Source organism: Mauremys reevesii, linkage group 1 (genome assembly GCF_016161935.1).
Source record: "Mauremys reevesii isolate NIE-2019 linkage group 1, ASM1616193v1, whole genome shotgun sequence".
Classification (NCBI taxonomy): Eukaryota; Metazoa; Chordata; order Testudines; family Geoemydidae; genus Mauremys; species Mauremys reevesii.
The window spans coordinates 139,577,578-139,597,377 of NC_052623.1; the positions used below are offsets into that span (position 1 = coordinate 139,577,578).

The window sequence follows — 19,800 nt, forward strand, 5'->3', positions numbered from 1 at the left end:
AATCTTACCTGTTTTCCGGTATTAATTATTGGCCAAATCCTGCAGACCTGACTCAAGCAAAACTATTGTAGTCACTGAGAGTATTGTTCACAAGTCAATTTACAGCTGTGGCTTCAGCATATTAATTGTGAGCATTCCTTACTGGAAGCGTACAGTATTTCTCTGAGTATGTATGCACATGTGTATTGTGCTGTGATGGGGCTCATGGTAATATTTTTTTGCACATGATGAAGTGCTGCCCTCCGTGGGATCTTATCTCATCAATTCTCATAAACAAAACTTCAATTCTTATAAGTAAAAGAACATCGAGGAAACCCCAATATATGAAATTGGTGATTGAGGAGGTAATAGTCCAAGATCTGTACCGATATTAAGCCAGTGCTCCATATACAGTCAGGGGGACACCATGCTGCATGAGGAGCAGTCTTCTGGACAAGATGTAAAACCAACAGCCTGACTACATATGTTGTTAATTATCAAAACATCCGAGGCATTTTTATTTTTATTTATTTATTTATTTTCAAGAGTATAGACGTTAGCTCGGATGTTCTGGCCAACTTTGTTTTTGGGTAATTACTTTCCACCTACCTAAAATTTCCTGCTTAGGTCACTTGAAATAAGTTATTCACTCCTATCCTAAACCTATATGTAGCGTTACTCTGTACTCTGGCCTGCGGTCATGTTTCACTTTACAGGCTGCTGTGTTTCACTGGTGAGTAAAGTGATTTCTGCTGTAGTTTACATTTAGTGAAGCGTGAAAAGTGCTTTAACCTTTCTGGAAATCCAGCCCAAAAGTGTTATATAAATGTGAATCATTACCACAAATACTGAACTGCAATGCCATTCTAGTTCTGCTGATCTAGGAAAGCTGAAAGAAAAGCTGAGAAAATAATTTGTAATAAATAATTAATTGTAAGAATTTTGCCTATTTTTTTCCATTTGCAAATTGTCTGCTCAATCCCACAGACACTAAGAGTGTAGGACCAATAATGAAGCAGTTAACGAGTAAGTAGCTCAAGTGCAGTAGAACGGAATAGAATGGCAAACACCCTCAAACAGTACCATGATGTCCTTTATTAGTGTAATAAGACATTCCAGCCCAATCAACAGTGTCTGGGACTTTTAAACCAGATTTAAATTAAAGGGAACTTGTAAAATGAGACTATGATATTATGCAAATTCAAAGAGATAGCTCTGTACTGTACATGAAGGCCAGTGGTTTGAGGAGGAATTTTTTGTTTGTTCTTTGGGGGAGGGGAGGGTGTTTAAGAGTTTACTAAGGGATTTCCTAAAAATTACTATTCAGGCAAAAAAGTCTGACAACACTAAGAACACAATAAAGAGAAAAGCATGAACACATCTGCATGATCACTGTGAATCTATGCCCCGTCTAGGCTAGAAAGCCATACCACTTTGATTATACCTGTATAACTCTCTTCACTATTCCAAGCCCCTCAGTTTTATAGTGCAGCTGAGCCAGCTGTGTACCTGCACAAGGAATAGTTCCACGTCTTTTCATATATTAGCTTCTTTTGGGGGTGGGAAAGATTTTATAGTTATTGTCTTCTCCCCAGTAATCCCAATCCTAATCTATGGCGCCCTGGAGCACTTTACTGCGAAGTCAACAGCTGCTGAGATAAACTATTGCTCCCTTAGGAGCACTGCTTAGCCTGCTCAGAGTTTGTATCTGATCAATGGTATGGAGAGGGAATTATGCGGGGGGCGGGGCAGGGTGATGTGAAGCCTTTGCCCTCTAGCATCTTGTATTCCATAACCATTTCCACTTTGCTTACTGACAGAGATCGCCCATCATCCTCAAAGGCCCCCACCTCATGCACAACTGTCCCTCCAGTTGAAAAGACTCTCTCCAGACTAGGGCCCTGATTCCGCAAAGCACTTAAGCACGTGCGTATCTTTCAGCACATGCTTAAATCCATCCCTATTCAGAAAAGCACTTACGCCTGTGTTTAGCTTTAAGGGAGTTAAGGATATGTTTCAACTTCACTGGGACTGCTCACACCTTAAGCTAGTGCTTAAGTACTTTGCCAGATCACTTTGCCGGATCACAAACAGAGTGTTCAGGACCTTGAAGGCCATCATCCCTCAAACCATAGGATAGATTGAACTTGCCTTCTTAAGGCTGTCACAAGAAGGGATAAGGCTGTGTAGCATTGAGAGGAAGACTTCAGGTAATGTTTAACTAGCCATTTCACAGTCCTACCAAAAATGCAGCAGCCTAGATTCTTTGGAGGTTGGGGAGGTTTTCTGAGTTGGGTCCCCCACTCTGAGTCAAGGGGAACAAGAGCCAGAAAAGTTCAGTTGAGAGAGTGTAATGTGGAAATCTTAGTTCTATTGGCAGGGATATTGTAATAGACTGTGTTTCTCCTATTTCCAGTCAGATCACATTGTGTATACATAGTTTTTCATAATTTAAGAGCATTCAAAAATAAAAACTTTTTAAAAGAGTGTGAAAATGCAGCAAACCTGTTAATTATCCATAGCCTGTGAACTCTGAGACTCAAGGGATTCTATAGGATTATGCACTGTTTCTTGTGGCAGAGCGGCAATGAATATTGTTTGATACCAAAATCATCCTAGAACACGTCTCATCAAAGAAATTGTTCTAAAAATGACCCTGTACTGTGAAAACATGAAAACGCTAAAGCACCATATGGTTGCCTGGTACTGTAAAACATGCAGAAAAGGACATGATCATGCCTGCTTATTGCTACAAATCTACAGCAGACAACACATATTACACACACACACACACACACACAGGCCGGAAAGCCTTATCTTAAAACAGTGCAGCTGTGCCGGTTTTAGACATGACAAATCATGGAAAGGCTTCCCAGAAGATGTGTGCATTAGCATTTCCCAAGCCCACCTCCTGCTTGTTGTTCAAATGTCTTTTCCTCCCTCCACCACAGCCTCCCTTTGGGGACAAAGGTTTAAAGTTGATTGAAACAGAAGGGCAGCGAGCATCGCACAGCCAAGGAAGAGGGGGAGCGGTTTGAGGAGTGCTGCTTATCTAGGGCCTGATCCTGCACCATTAAAGTCAATGGGAGCTTTACGATTGACTTCGGTGAGCATAGGATCAAGTCCCAAAAGCACGGAAAAGGAAGGGAGCTCCCCTCTGCTTCAGCAGATGACGGGAGCTGCCTTTTCTCGGCTATCTCTGACTTCAAGCAATGTGCAGAGGGCACCTCCCACTCACCTCTCACTGCCCTGATCCCATCCCTTCTGCACTCTTTCCACGTTCCAGACATGGCTTCTTCCGCTGGTCTGTGCCAGACAGCCCATCTCTACCTTCTTTCACTTCAATTCGGTCTGCAACCACCTCCTGTCTTCCCTCTCCATCTCACACTGTTCTGCTCCTCACTGTGCTTTCTAGTTCGGTGTCAGAGACTCCTTCTGCCAAGGCTCTACCTTTGGAAATAAGTCTGGTGAGGTCTGATCAGACGTACTTGTGGTCAGGTAGTTCAGTCTCAGGAGGGTTGGTCAGGCTGGAGGATTTTGGTGATGAAGGATCTCTCACTCACTGTCTTCCCCTTTCCTTAAGCTCATCCAGAAGGATGTGGAAATATCTGTCATTTCCACTGTTGTTATTATTTGTATTGTGACAGTACCTAGTCATGGACTGGGATGCCATTGTGCGAGGCACTGTACACACAGCTAATAAAACCACTATCCGTGCCTCAAAAAGCTTACCATCTACAATGCTTTGGGAGAGTCATGAGAAACTAGTCATGATAGACTCATACACATGACCCTAAAGTGAACAAAATCACGTTTCAAGCTATTTCATGGTGAATCTGACAAGCTTTACAATGTTCAAATACCGAAAAGCACACACTACAAATGACAAAACACAAATGCTATGGCCTGCAGTAAGAGGTTCTACAGGAAGACACAAATAACAAATATCAAACCAAAGTCTTATGTTTACATAACTGATCCCAGGCTCTTTGGTTTAAAACCATTTGTAATATTATTTTTGAACTGTAAGAATGGATTCCATAACAGAAGGTAATAATCATATTTGTGCTAGTGTCAAGTTGTATGTTTTTCCATAACACTGAACTCTCAGATTTTCCAAAGCTATCCTTCAACAATAAGAGGAAAATCTGTTTTTCTGCACTGAGCTATGAACAATCTCACGACATCAAGAAACAATTCCTCAGGTCAACTTTGGGATGTTTAGATACTTATAACTTTTGTATTTCCAGAAGAAGCCATAAAGAGCTAACATCTATCATCTCTCTAATAATTTGAGACGTGTGCAGAACCCTAAAACCCCCTAAAATAGGTAACACTGGAATGGAAAAGAAGATGGTGCGAGCAAAGGCCTTTCCAACTTGATTTACAAAGGCAAGGCCAGGTACTCAGCGAGTAAAAATTAGGCATAGCTCCACTGAATTCAATAAAGTGCTGATATACATCAGATGAGGATCTGGCCCACAGACCATACAGTATATCTATAAAGTGCAAACTCAGCCCTGTCCTGAGATTGGGCTTTACTAACAAAACAATCCACAGTCAGATGACACAAATATCAGTAACACCTTCTCCCTAGCTCCTAGGTTTCCTTCCCAAGGATTGCTCAGCCCACACTCTACATCTTAACTCTCTGTAGAGCCATCTGCACCAGTAAGTCAGCAGGACCCACCTAACACTTTCCCAGGAGGATCAACATCTGCTAAGAGGGTGGGGATGCTTAAGATTAATGAACTGCTGGCCTGTTATAGATGGATTTTGCACTTTTGATTTGTTTGGACTTTGGACCATTCAGCATCTCATGCAGGAATTTTGCACAACTGGAAAAAGATGAGTGCAAAGTAATAAGAAAAGAAAGACATACTCAGGTCTTAAATTCATGTGAGGAACTGTAAAAGAAACAAGCGTATCTGCAAATCAAAAGCCACTTTCTTCAAGGACTGCAACAATTAGCTTCTTCACTTAGGGAAATATATCCATTGTGAAGCCTAGCCAGTGCAGAATGAGAGACAGAAAGCTTGACTAAAAACCAAGGTTGCATTTTCATTAATTTGATGATGGTCCCACTTGTACCTTTCACTCTATATCAGTGTTTCTCAAACTGGGGTCGCCACTTGTGTAGGGAAAGCCCCTGGCGGGCCGGGCCGGTTTGTTTACCTGCCCCATCCGCAGGTCCGGCCGATAGCGGCTCCCACTGGCCGCGGATCACTGCTCCAGGCCAATGGGAGCTACTGGAAGCGGCGCGGGCTGAGGGACTTACTGGCTGCCATTACAACCCAAGAAAGGCCTCATGAAAACCTTATTTAACTGATAAAATCATCTCCCCCAAAGTCCTACCCACACCACCTTCACACCTAAGCAAACGTTCCAGTGCTTTCCAGACTCACAGACATGGATGCTGTTGTAATGAGCACTCCACAAATAGCAATGGAAAGCTTAGCTATGACTCCTATGTCTCAGGCCAGGGAAAGGGAGACCTCAATAATATTGCCTTGTTTAAGGGAGCACTGATACAGCTTCTCAGTGGCTAAGCTATATAGAGATGCCAACTGCTGTATCTTGACAAGGAGAGAGTCTGCATAACACAGAGTGGAGATCTTGTTAATACCATGTTACAAACATTTTAAAATAAGTTTGAAATAAATCTCTTTTTTTAACATTAATTCGTTTATCCTGGGAGAGTGCTACTCACAATGTACCATGAGCGTCTGGACAATTTCAGCTTACAGCTGTCATTTGAAAATGTAAAAGGGACAAAAAATCTGGATGTGAATTTCTTCGTCCTGGTAAGTAAGTAGGAGTACTGTTACATTCATGAGAGGTCATGAGGAAGGTGGTGAGATGAAATAATCATAATCTTTTTATCTAGAGTTATCTGTTGTATAGCTTCCAATGTTGCTTGGATGCTATCCAACTATGGTTGATCCAGCTTTTAAAATAATTTGTGTATTAATCACCACAGCACTGAAATGGCCAGTTACTTTGGTGTCGCATGTCTTTGTGTGGTGTATCTGAAAATAACCTAGTTTCTATTCATATTTATTCCTGCATGTATCTGCACAGAAAATGCATTAGTCAATAGCCATTATGGGCCCAGTTTGCAGAGACATGGAACACCCATAGCTCCCATCAACCTCCACTGGAATTATGGATACTTGGTACCCCTGGTTACTAGAGCCTATGAGATGATGTGGCCACACACCTCCTGTGCTACTTCTGTGTCGAGCTGTGCAAAGAATCAATTTTTCAGTTCAGTGGCTAACCTGAAACATTTTAAAAAAATTGAATTTGTTTCGGGTTGAGCCAGAGTGAAATTTGTTTGGTGAAACAAAATGTCCCCAAAGTGTTTGTTTTCCATTAACTGAAATATTTTCTTTTGATTTTGAGGTTTTTAAAATGTTTTTACATTTAAAAAATTAAATTGTGGGAGATTCCAAAATGAAACATTTTTCTGGAATTAAACATCAAAATGGTTCCTTCCAGAATGAAACAAACCATTTCAACATTTCTGATTTTTTTTTATACCCAGCTAAAACAATTTGCCAAAACTGACCCAAATCTGCAAATTGTTTAGGATGACGCAATCTGAAAATTTTCAGCAAAAAAATATTTTGCACAAAAAGTTTTGCCCAGTTCCACTTGTAGAATTACTTGGGTATTACTTGGCTAATAGCAAACCTCCTTCCCTCCCAGCCTACCCCATCACCAGCTTATGTCAAGCCACCAAAAAGACCCATATATTATGTGGAGACTCCTCTGATTTGCCATCCACTCTTGGGTTTAAGCCGTGGTGGCAGGCTTGTGTGGGCTCTGCAGCGGCATGAACGCCACTCGAGGAATTCCAATATCATCATCATTACTATTATTATTATTGCACAGTCTAGGAGCCCTAATCATGGATCAGGACCTCATTGTGCTAGGTGCTGTACAAACACAGAACAAGACAGCCTCTATCCCAAAGAGCTTACAATCTAAGTAAAAGACAAGAGACAATGGATAGATACAGACAGGCAGCTGGGGAAGTACAAGGAAATGAGACAATATTGTTCAGCATGATAGGCAGTAGTCTGGGAAACCAGCAGCTGAATCATCCGGTGTTTTGGTAGACTTATTGTGAAACAGTGACTTTCACATTTGCAGTGCTCTATACACCTTTACCTCGATATAACGCTGTCCTCGGGAGCCAAAAAATCTTACCGCATTATAAGTGAAACCGCGTTATATCGAACTTACTTTGATCCACTGGAGTGCGCAGCCCCGCCCACCCCGGAGCGCTGCTTTACCGTGTTATATCCAAATACATGTTATATCGGGTCGCCTTATATTGGGGTAGAGGTGTACTAAAATTATGAGAGAAAACCTTGAGCAGCTTGAAAACATCAGACTTGCAAGAGTAAATCAAAGCCTCAATAACAACCAACTGCGGTACCCAATAAAATCCTGTATCAAGAGTCCAGCTTTACCATATGTCTAATAAACTAGGATCTGGCTTGCAGTAATTATGACATCACCAGCAATGGTATGTCATTTCTGAGTAGCATTATGGAAATTCTCTATTTCTCGACATTCCATCTGAACAATATTTCTGAATTTATATCAGCTATGAAATCATGACACATGAATTCCCATCTGTAACACTATCCACTGTGAAGTACTTGCCTATAAGTATGTTATAAATTATAAATTAGCAAAGTACTTGATTTGCACATTGCACATGATAATCATTAGCTACAGTAATGTGCAAATCAAGCATTTTGCTAATTATCAACGTGATCCTAAACAAGTAATTACATTTTTGGCTTCCTAGTAATAGAGTTCCAATTTTAACATTGCTGTCTTGTATGAAATGGGCTGATCCTGAACTTGATGGCCTCTTGCTTTGTTATAGGAAGCCGGCTTAATACTCAGACAGTAAAGTTCCATGACCTCATTCTAGCTTTAAGTGGTCATTATTTGGCTGTTGAATATTGCGCACCTGTATGGCGGACAGCTCACTTACCAAATCTCTGGACGTGCAACTTCATGCCATGATGGATTAAAATGAACAGTCGTTCAATAGTTTCCCAGTGTGACACGTGTGCTCCTACCCAAAATCGGAAGAGGCACACACATAGCTCATGAGTACAGGCAAGCCACAGCCAACTTGAACTTACCAATTCAGGACTACCTCCTGAAAAGACACACCTGAAATCTTGCAAGGTTTTTGGGGATTGGGCTACAGTTCTTAAAGCATCCTCCTTCCATCCTGAGGCACACTGGAAAGAGTTCTGGGATAATGCTAATGGCCCAAACTAACATCTGATTGCCAACCCCACTAAAAAACTCTTAGGCTTCAACCTACCCTGGAAACAATGGTCCGCATTGAACCATTTCAGAACTTTGCACAGCAGACGCTGTCGTCTCTTACAGCTCTGCAAGATAAGAGACAATGCACAATGTGACAGTGCATGCCAGTCGCAAACTACGGATCACATTGTAAATCAGTGTCCGCTTTGATTGTTTGCTGGTGGCATGTCAGACTTATGCCAAACCACTTCTGAAGCTACTCACTGGTTCACTAATCTGGACTTAAGTAATTTGAACATTGCTACTCACCTCTCTTGCCTTGGGATAGGAAATTTGCCTCTAACACTTTAGAAAAAAAGTGTAAGCTATCCTATTGTATTGGGATTTCCCTATCATTCAGACCATATAGTTTGTTGTCATTATTACAGTAGGGCCCATAAAGTGATGAGCTGGAGGGGCTCACAAAAGCCGCTTGTTGACAGAGCCAGTTTGGGGGCCCTGTAAAGGAGAATTTTATCTTTACTTTGTTAAAAGGCAGTCTCTAGCTCTTTCCCTTGCAAAGATAACCTTGAAATGTAAATGTGTTGTGCACAAATGGAGAGCTAGGATTGATAAGAATATGCAGCTGGGCTCAATTTCTGCAGCAGGAAGTTGGAAAAGACTTAAAGATTCCCCCTCCGCCCTCCGTACACATTGGTTATGTAAATTGTGTCAGTTATGTTTGGGGTATATCCCAAAATCTTTAGCGTGGCCCTCTGCATAGTGATGTGATAATCATGGACAGACAGCAGCAATTGTTTCACAACACGCGCCAAAATGCTAAGGCTGTTAAAGTATTCAGCCCTCTCCGAATATGCTCTTTACCGCCATGACCTCTTGCATCTTCCCCCTGTAGCTATAGGGCCACATAGGCAATGCATTGTTAATCCCTGCAGCTCCAAGCCAGCTGCTCCAGCAATGCATGAGGAAGAGGAGAAGACATGGCCAAGTTGCTGCTACACCAAGTGGGAGTCCTGCAGCCCAACTCTCTCCCTACTAGTGCCTGCCTATCCAGCTGTCAACCAAAGTTTGAAGAGCTCATACTGGGAGGGAGCCTGGAGCTCTGTTCTCCCAAGCGCTAGCCTAGGCGAGATCCATCGGCTACTCACAACAGCTAGGGGAGATCTCCCGCGTTCATTGGACACCTGCCTGCATCAAGAAGTAAAAAGGGTCCATTTCTCCAACTGACCACACCCTACCCACAAAAGGGACCTCCTCTCCACCCATCCAGCCCTTCTACAGTCAGAGAGCAGGACAACCTGCCTGCCAACACTGCTGTAAAAGAAGCTGCAGGATAACATGTCTGCACCACCAGCATGTTGTGAGGAAGAGCACTGGAGCATGGTGGGTTGTGAGGTACTGGGGCCTAGGGTAGGGATGGAAGGATTGAGGTGGGGGAGTCTGTAATGGGTGGATTTCTGGGAGTAAAAAATATGTAAAATGAATCAAGTTTTGTCTGGAGTTTGTGTAAGGGAGGAGGGGATTGATGGATTTGTGTTAGGGGGAGTATTCTACCCAGGGAATGTCACATGTATTACCGACAGAGGGGGAATATTTCACGGAGCTCCTCATTAAAATCTTGGCAGCACATTCTTGGACCACTACCTAAAACTTCAGAGACAGGGAAACATGCTTATCATGTTCCAACTGTGTGATCCCATGCATGAGGAAAAGTTCCTTCCAATCTCCCATATCCTAGTAACTCACTCCGTGAAATAGGAGGTTTAATTAATCTTCTGCTTCTTAATCTTCACATTCATAGCCACAAAATGGTCATAAAATGGCTACTGGCTTAGCTGAATGTGATGTGTTTTCACAGCAAAACTATATTAGTTACACTGTGATTTCAAGGAAGCAGCTGTTCTATAGTTTGATTGATTTCGTTCACTGGAATTGCATCCTTTGTAAAGCTACAGCAAATGCAGATCGGACTTCTAGCACTTTAACAGCATGCTTATACTATCAAAGCCCTCAGAGACATATGCAAAGTAATGTGCTTTGGTTCCTACCTCAGGGTTTCACTCTGGGCCTTTGAACTGGATGAACTCAAAAACTCAAAGGAAGCAAAAAACAACAACAACAACAAAAAAAACCCTGCAGATTTTAAGGTAAAGCCATAAATAAACTCAGGTCAATTCAATTTTTTGTCACGCTTGCTGCAGTTAAGTGCTGCTAATATTTTATCAAAAGGCATCTCACAAATATATTCCCCGCCTCCCCCGTTAGCCAGTAGTAGCTTTTGTAGTAAAAGACGGGGAGGTGAGTGTATGCTTGCGGAAAGGAGTCGGGGAGGGTTTAGAGAGTCAGTTTGCTCTCCCATTTAAACAACATTACTTCTCAGAATCAGGTTGCAAGGTTTATGAATGATAGCAAGCTCTCAATGAGTTTGGAGTTTGTAACATAAACATTTCACACTGCTCTAATACAGATCTCTTGGTTTTCTTACTGAAGTGCAGAGTCAGCCAAGAGAACACAAACCACACACCCTTCTGGAGGCTAATCACAGAGACAGCAGTCCCACAGATAAATATGAAATTAACAAGAATGGGCCTGATGGAGCAGTGCAGCACTGTTCCTATACTCTAGCTAGACTGGTGCAAACGAGCCATAGGACAACCTCAATCTCTCCCCTTGGAAGGTCCACTGCTATGGGGAGCTTCACCACCACAGGCCTGGCTGCAGGGACCATTCCAAGGCAGAGGTAGCATGTGGCAGGCATGGAGCTATGCTCCAGCAATTCTTTGCCCTTTCAGTGGCCTTCAGGATGGCTCCAGGGACTGTACCTGAACAGGGAAGATGCCAACTGCATTCCATCCATCCTTGGCTGGTGGCTGATTTGGGGCCCATGTTTTCATCTCAATTATTATTGTTGTTTTTAACGTATGTATGCTGCCCACAGCCCCCTCCTCTTAGTGTTCAGTCCAGATCCTTGTGGGGCTAAGGAGCTGCACAGGCAGGAGGAGAGCTGCTGCAGCCAGACCACCTTCTGCTTATACTGGGGGAGCCAGAGAAAAAGACTGGAGGGAGACTCCTAAAGCTCCTGGATGGGAAACCACTGACAAGCTCAGTGAGAAGAAGACGGGGGAGGAGAAGCAAGAAGGGCAGCTACTGGGAGGCAGGGAAAGGAAAGAAGCAGGGCCGGAGGTAGTGAGGACCTGCCCTGTCTTAGCCCACAATAGTTGAGGTAGTGGATTCCATATCCCTTCTCACGCACACGCATGCTTCCCCATGCAAAATCCAATATCTTGGGATGTGAAGGGGCATCAGTGAATTCCATCTTAAATGCACTGGGATTGTCTAAGTCAGTCAGTACGAGCCAAATGGTACCATCTGCTTTGTAGCTCTTTATTAAAACATTCTTTGGACCATTGTTTGTATAAATACCATATTCACCCATACTTTCCCGTGATGCTGTAATATTTTCTTTCCAAATTGAAATTAGGCTTGGAACAGTACAGAATTCCACTCCAGACACTGATTAGTAATATTGTATCACAGAGAATATTAGGAGCTAGTTTAATACTGTGACAGGACACACATGTCAAGAAATGTTCTATTACAGGGGTATATGAATGTTTCCAGGGAGTTGCCATTTGAGTTTGGTAACTGTCCATTATTTGCAAGGCCCAGGGCTTTGGACAATGATTCTGGACTGTCCCAGACATGGAGAAGCGAGCTAGAGAATCTGACTATGCACTATTCATTGCAAATATTCTTTTAATGCTGTGGAGCTTTCTGTTGTTTTGTCCTTTCGTCAGTATCCGGTTCTGACCTGCGTTGCTTTAATCAATGACTTAGAACGGTGACTAGCCAATCAAAGAAGCAGGATTTCTAAATGTCACTGTATAATGCAGAGCAACTGCCATCATTGACTGAAATTATGTTACCTCTCCCTCATGCATACAATTTCCTGGAACTGTAATTTTTCTTAAGTAATATTTCCCTAGCTGGTCAGTCAAGTATCCAAAGGAAAAGGCTTCTGAATCATGTTCCTAATTCAAATTAAAGGGCTTGACCAATTGTGCGCATCACTCTCCACTGGCAGCACTACAAAGAGCACACCGGCAAGATGCAAACGTCTTGCGCTTGAACAGGAGCCAAACTTAACTCTTAAGTTCCATGCAAACAGCACTGTTGCAGTCAGTGGTGCTGCAGGCGTGTCATTAGGCGCAGCATGAAACCCACAGCTAGAAAAGTGCCTGTGGCTGAAATACAGCCACCTGCAAAACAAGCCCTGGAATCGTCCCTTTCCAAACCTCAGTGTGATGCCCATTCAGTCTTGCAAAATGTCATCCATTCCATAGCATGCCTCCAGCTGGCTACCTGATGCAGTTCTGTTTAGATCCCAAGGACCCTAGATGGCGTTGTATCACCAGCTGAGGAGACAGAAGTCATACACTAGAAATCATATTTTGTGGGGGGGAAGAGGGAGGGGGGAAGAATAGGCACGTAAATGCAGCTCAACAAGTAGAATAATCTGAACATGAGCAAACTAGTATGCTGTGTTTGTTTGCTCTGCTGACTATATACACAGAAAACCGTGACTACTTTGCATAGTTATCATGAAAGTCCAAATTCTGCCTGGCCCCTCACGCAGGTGCACAATGTTTGGTGGGGGGAATGTCGCAAGGACCTTTCTCCTCTGCCCTGCCCCTGCAGTCTGTGCAAGGGCTAGGCACAGTACCCCTAAGGGGATGGGGAGGAGACAGGGCAGATCCATAGTAGCCCCAGAGGGAGGGGCACAGTGCAAGGGGAGTAAGGATGTAGTACCACATGTGCAGGGCCATCCCTGTGGGGTGCGGGGCCCAGGACAAATCAGCCTTCCTGCTAGTCTCCTCGCCATCCACTCAGCGCACCTGACCACTGCTCGCCTCCTCACCCCCAACCCCACTGTTCACCTGCCACTTGCCTCCTCACCCGCCTGCCTGCCACTCACCTCCCCGCTAATCTCCTGGCCATCCATCCAGCGCGCCCACCCCATCCCTCCACCCGCTGGTCTCCCCCTCGCCATCCGCCTGCCTGTCACCTCCTCGTTCACCTCCTCACCCCGCTCGCCTGCCTGCCTCCTGCCTCACCTCCCCACCTGCCTCCTCACCTGAATATCAGGACAAATGGCGTCCCGACTGTACATCAGTTGGGACGCAGGACAAAGGGCTAAATATCGGGACGGTCCCGATTTTATTGAAGCGTGGGGCCCCCCAAAGTGCCCCGATTCTCCCTACCCAAGGGACGGCTTTGCATGTGTGCTTTCATTGTGTGCCAGCGAGCTCTGAGAGGTATCCTGCCTCCTTGGAGCAGAACGCCTCCTACTGCTCACCTGTGGCAGTCGGGCACCCCTCCACTCTGTACTATGGCTGTGCCTTCAGGGCAAGAGTTAGCCCTAAGGGACTGAAAACAATGTTTATTTTAAAGCCCCTTTTGATATAGCAGTGGTCAGCTTTTATAAGTGCACTCACTTGCTATATCAAGAGGTTTTAAAATAAACATAGTCCCCAGTCACTTCACTATAACAACACAACTGCTATGTGAGGTTTTTTATGATAATGATTTTTAAAAAGCCTCAATAAAACCAAATCTAGATTTAAAGCAGTGCATAAGAATACGCTGCTTCAAGTGGATGGTGAGTGGTCAATACTGTGCGTGTGGGTAAACACTACTCAGGCCTCATCCACTCTGGGGATTGCAGCTAGCCACTGGAGTACCTGCACCAGTACAAAACCACTACTGCAGACAGGCAAATCTGCTACAAGCCCCAATTTGCACCAGAGTAGCTTACCCCATTTTCAAGCAGGCTAGCCTTGTTTCTGATTTGTTTGTCAATGCTAGGAGTTTGCACCAGTGCAACAACACTGATGACTGGTTGCTGGTGGTACAGCTGAAGCAAATCTCTCATGTAGACAAGGCATGAGTAAGGGATGCAGAGGAAGACCATCAATAAGTAAATGTTTGCTATATCCAAGTTACTTGCTTATTTTTATTTCACTGTGATCACCAACCAGCAGAATGGTGACCCCCCACGATTGTCTGAAAATGTCTTCCACTCCCCGTCTACCATAGCTTCTCCCCACCAGTTTTATAGCCTTCCAGTTGTGGGCCAAGATTGATGTCCCTGTTTAGTTAGCTGTTGTCTTTAGTTCAAACAGCTAATGATTGATTGAAAGCATCTGCCAGCCTGTGTTTGATTACCCTAAACAGCTCATCGTATTAAGAGAGGTCTGCTGAATCTCCAGACATTACATTTCCTACTGAGACTGTGCAGTCAGGAGGATTTGTCCTGCTGTTTCTCATGAACAAGAGTTGTGCTATCTAAGGTAACAGCATTATTAGTTTCCTTTCTAAATGGATAAGAAAAGAGTCAAGGACTGATGCAGTGTGGGATGGCAATAAAACAGAATTCTGCTTTAATCTTCCTGTGTTGCTTTGAAAGTTGATGAGCGATAGAAGCCAGGAACAAACCAGCTTTCTCCATGATTTACTGGAGGGAAATCGTACTCTTCAGGGGGAGCATAGAAACATTGTGCAGGTTTTGTAAGACATTGCTCATAGTGACTATCAACTTCAGTCACCGTAAATCAACATCAGCAAAGGTACAGCAAAAGCAAGAACTGTTGTTGAAAGCCACTGTTTCATACTGGTAGTTTCAAACAGTTTGCCAACTGTTATAGAAAGTGAGGTGAAAGGAATACTGAAGAGATGCCTAGTTAAAAGCAGGGAATGTTTTCCAGCAGCCTTGAAACTCCCTTTCTATTGGTCACTGTGTGCTAGGCTCTGCTTCCAGGTGTTGTAGCCTCCACAAGGAAAGAGTCAGATGTGATAGGAAATTCACTGACTCATCTTTTTATGAAAGGTGGGCAAAATCTTCTGCAGAACACAGCCACTGACCACAGCTGGCACTTGAGAAGGAGCTAGGATGCTGTGTTTTAGATTTGCAAAATCTCAATTGGATTTTGGTTTTTCAGGGTGTTGCATCCTACAAGCTCATCTTTAAGCAGGTCAGCCTCAGAATTTAATGTCACACACACTTACTCCACAGCTTCCAATTTCCTGACCTCAACAGCAGGGTTATAGATGGCACTGCACTGATGCATAGTTTTTGTCTGAAAAACAATGCCAGTGTGGTCATTAAGGGACAGAGCATGACCGGCTTTTAGAAAGGAAAAGTAGAACCTCCCTCCTCCCTGGGCACCCTGAATGAAGATCATTTACATTCACACTCCCTGTGATCGCAGAGGCATAAGGCCTGCTCTAGCTATGTACCCCTGGAGATGAATATCATATTGAAGACAGACCCACGCCCCCTTTCTCCACATTGTGCAGCAGAGCAAGCTGGGTGGACTGGTGAGGGCCATGCCACAGGAATGGATGTACCAGTTGTGGTCTGGAGGCAGTTTCTACCTCTGGTAAGCCTCCTGTGGGAATCCCAGTCTGATGGGCCTCCGGAAGACTGTTGGACTGCAAACAGCCTCTACAGATTTAACTGCATGAGTATGGGTTGCCTAGAAAAGGGGTGGTTTTAACTGTGTGTGGATGCATGAGTAATTAGAGAAGGTACAGTGGTTTTCATGGGGCTGGGGAATATCTAGGATCCCTTATCTTGAAGTCAAGTTTAGCAAAGGAGTTCCAGTCCAATGGTCTTCCTCAGGTCTGTAAGCCCAGAGCTCCTCCCTAATAACTACAGGAGGTCTGCCAGAGGGAGCAGACTTCGGCAGGAGAGGTGGGCTGTGGATCGGACAACTTAGGCTGCATCTCTCCGTTTCAAAGAAGGGTTAGCAGAGGGTGAAAAGGGGCAGGGAAAGTTGAAGGCCAAGTTTCAGAGATGAGGAACTTGCAGCTCCATTACAAAGACAGCTGTAGTGTTGGAGAACAGAAGTAGCTGACAGTTCGGAGCAGTTCCATTGGCTTTTCTGGTGGAGATCAGTTGGGTTATGATGAATAAAAGGAATCGCTCTTTTAGTATTTAATTTTAAAGTTCTGGAAAAAGTGGCCTATGCCTGTGATACTTAAAAATAGAGAATTTCTGGGAGAGAGATAGGAAAAGATGGTTGGGGTTGTTTAGCCAGCAGATTCCTAAAAATAAGAGACTGTCAGGATAAAATTTCAACAAGGGAACATTTCTTAATGTTTTCTCTGCAAAAATTAATAAACAGTCTTCAAAAAGTGACATGGAAAATGCAATTGCTGTCTGAAGAGCCAGTGTGCCAAATTTTGCAGCCTGGGTCCAATCATTAAAGTGTGAATTAGAAGGATTTCCAATTTTGTGCCAATCGCAACACGACCTTTGCTGTAGAGTCACTACTGATGCCTGCCATTATTTTAGATGGGGCTGGCAGCATTATCTATTATGAAGGATGCCCCACACTTCCCATTAGAAGACTTTGTTTTCAGTTGCTCATAACTTTACCAAACTTTAACTGTTCAGGATGAATTTTTTTCCTGGCAAATGTCTGCCTCTGGCTGAATTTTGTTTTTGGAAAGTTTCAGCCAAAATGCTTCAGCCATTTCCATGAATGAGTTTACAGAAAAATACACCATTTAGTTCATGTTAAAAAACTGGTGGCCTTTAATTTAGAAGCTCCCGCTCCCCCCCAGGCTGTGGAGCAGTTACTTGAAGTTTGATAAGCAGATGGCCTTTGTGTCAGGAATGTGCCTTTTGCCATTCGCATGAAAATCCACCCAAATTATCAGCCTTTGAAAAAGCACAGCTCTCACATGTTCTGTAGAGATGATTTCGAGTTTAGCAGCTGAAATCTCTAAAGGTTCCATCTGCACTGAGCATGCTCCAGCCCAGGGTGAGCAGGACTTCCCCTGTAATTGCAGCTAAGGGTGGCTGGGCCAGGCACAGGCCCCAAAACCGAAAGGAGGGAGTCTGTCTCTTTGGTGCATGCAATGCCCCATCTTCTGGGCTCAGGCAGTGTGGAGAAGGACATTGCCTAATTTGAATGCACAAGGATCCAGAGCCAGACCTGAGGGTGGGTGGGGAGGAGATTGGGATAAGGGGCCGAAGGTGGAGGCAGGAAGACTGGCACTGGAGGCTGGCAGGAAGGGAGATGGTGGCTTGGACGGGGAGCCAGAGAGGGAAATGGGAGGGCGGGGGGAGATGTTGAAGCTGGGGCAGGGAACTGGGATCAGAGACAGAGCTGGGGGGTAAGGAGGGCTGGAACTGTCAAGACTGGGATTGAGAACTACTGGGCAGGGGAGACATATCTAGCAAGGAGCCAGGGTGTGAGGGGATAACTGAGACAGGCTGGGCAAAGAGAGCTGGACAAGGAGCCCGGTGAGGTGGGGACATTGAGACTGGAGGAGGAGCCCAGGATGAGATTGGGAGCCAGTGGGAATTGGGAAGATGGGCAGGGGAATCAGTGAGTAGATGATGGGGAGAGAAACAGCTTAGATGGAGATGCTGGGAGGGGAGGAACTGGGACCGGTGGGGCAAGGAGATTGGGACTGGGTGTGGGGAGGGGGCAGATGGTTGCTCAGAGGGGAAAACTGGGACTGGTTGGGCAAGGATACCTGGAGTGGGGTGAGGAGCTACAGAACTGAATACCAGTTAGATGAGGAGAATGGGTCTGGCATGAGGAGCCGGGAGTAGTGAAGAGACTGGGCAGGGCAGAAGGGCTCAAGCTTGGGGTGAGGCCTGTAGGATTCCCAACACTGTATTTAAAAAATAAGGGACTATTCTCTTAGCATCCCCACCCCACCCCTTCTCCTGATAGTATTATCTTCATCAATAATAATTAATAAGCAGCACTCATCTACATTCACCAGGCATATTTCTATCTGCTTTTTGCAGCACTCAGCAAGTCCCGGTCTTGTTGTACAGAGATGAAAAAATAATGGACGTCCCTTGTAATAAGGGAATATTGGCAATCCTAGGCGGGGAGAGGGAGGAATGGGCAGAAGGGTCTGTGCCCACTAGAGACTCTACCCTACGGAGTCTGGAATGCAACCCAAAATTCCTGGGGTTCTCAACATTCCTCTGCAGTCAGCAAATATCTGTGAAACCTACTGGCAAAGTGTGTATCTCATCCCCCCCTCTAGCACTGGGCCACACAGAGGAGACACCTACCATTGCTATTAGTTACTCTCTTACCTCAAATGGCAGAGGTCTGTGGTGGATCTAAAGATTCCAACCCTGCTGATGAACTATGTGGATGGCAATATGATGCCACATGATGTTATTTTTTGAGGGGGGGGGTTAATTTGGGAAATTCCACACATATTTTGTATGTAAAATATTATTTAGGGTTGCAGAGTCAAGCACGCAAAAATCAATCTTAATTCTGGCATTTTCTGACTTTTGCATGCTTGACTTTGCAACCCAACTAATGTTCCTTAACGGCACGTGAGTGTAATTTTTAATATACTACACACATCTCTATTCTGCAGTTGTTACTCAATCACAGCTCTCATTGACGTAAAAGAGCTTTAGAAGTTTATGGTATAAATTGCTATATATTTTCTGTGTTCTGCAACTAAAGTAATGTTCGTAGCATCCTTGGTTACATATTCAACCCTCTGGGGTGACAGAGCTGCTATTTGCAAGCAGGAGAAATACTTAACAGCTAAATAGCACCAGATAAGTCACAATATGATCCTACATAGCTATATTTCCTCGCCACATGGCCTCTTAGGTCCATTTACTCCCTTCTGTACGGCATAACAGAAGAGATGATCTTACCCAAGAGGAGCAACTGGGCAGTGGTTAAACTACCAGGGGAAGAGGCCAGACAATAGTAGAAGTGCTGTAGATCGGAGTCTTGCAAAATTCAGGCAGTTAGACTAGATTAATCAAATAGCATTTTCTCTCCCTAATGGCTAGGAATCTATGGATTACGTTAAACATCATTACATTAAAGAGTTGTATTTTTAGGAAATTCATCTGAAGTAAATGTCAAAATAATATCAAAATCTTGATATCAAGAAGTAAAATATCTAAAAACTTAAATGTGCTTAAAACTCAACCACTAATCTCTCTCTCCACAAAAAAGAGAAGAATATTTCAAGTATGAGAAAGCAGAGAAATTAACTTTGGTTTTTATCATGTGGTGAAGTCTGCTTGAAACACAGATCTTTTTTTAGAGTGACCTACACCACACCTTCATGTTAGTGCTGGAGCGTAACTGGTCTTATACTGCAGTAATATGTTATGGCCAAACTGTGACTAATTGACAGTGCAGCCAAATGTCAACCATTACAGCTGTACATATGTTGAAAAGACTGCATGACAGTGGCATCATAATACATACAGTGTGCAGAAAAGCTATTAAGAATATCATAGCTAAATAAACCATTGTATTTATTCTTGGGGGAGCGTATACTGTTACAAAATTCAGTGAAAGACTTTTTACTCACATAACTATTGGACTACCAATATACTGAATTAGCACTCTGTGCTGTATCTGCAGACAGAGTTCTCATCATATCTTTTACTTCTGTTGTGCACCCACTCACATATAGGTTTAGTCATCTCCATGGAAG

General features: G+C 43.9%; 1 protein-coding gene and 1 long non-coding RNA gene across 3 annotated transcripts in view; one reads left to right on the plus strand and one right to left on the minus strand.

Moving 5' to 3' along the window:
- The window catches only part of VEGFD (vascular endothelial growth factor D), a 33,524-nt gene that overhangs the window by 12,031 nt on the left and 1,693 nt on the right, over window positions 1-19,800 (minus strand). The gene's annotated exons all lie outside the window — the stretch shown is intronic.
- The window catches only part of LOC120386816, a 39,756-nt gene continuing 34,532 nt past the window's right edge, over window positions 14,577-19,800 (plus strand). Inside the window, exon 1 of the long non-coding RNA XR_005589932.1 lies at window positions 14,577-14,633. This is a non-coding gene — a long non-coding RNA (uncharacterized LOC120386816). The remainder of the gene's footprint in view (window positions 14,634-19,800) is intronic.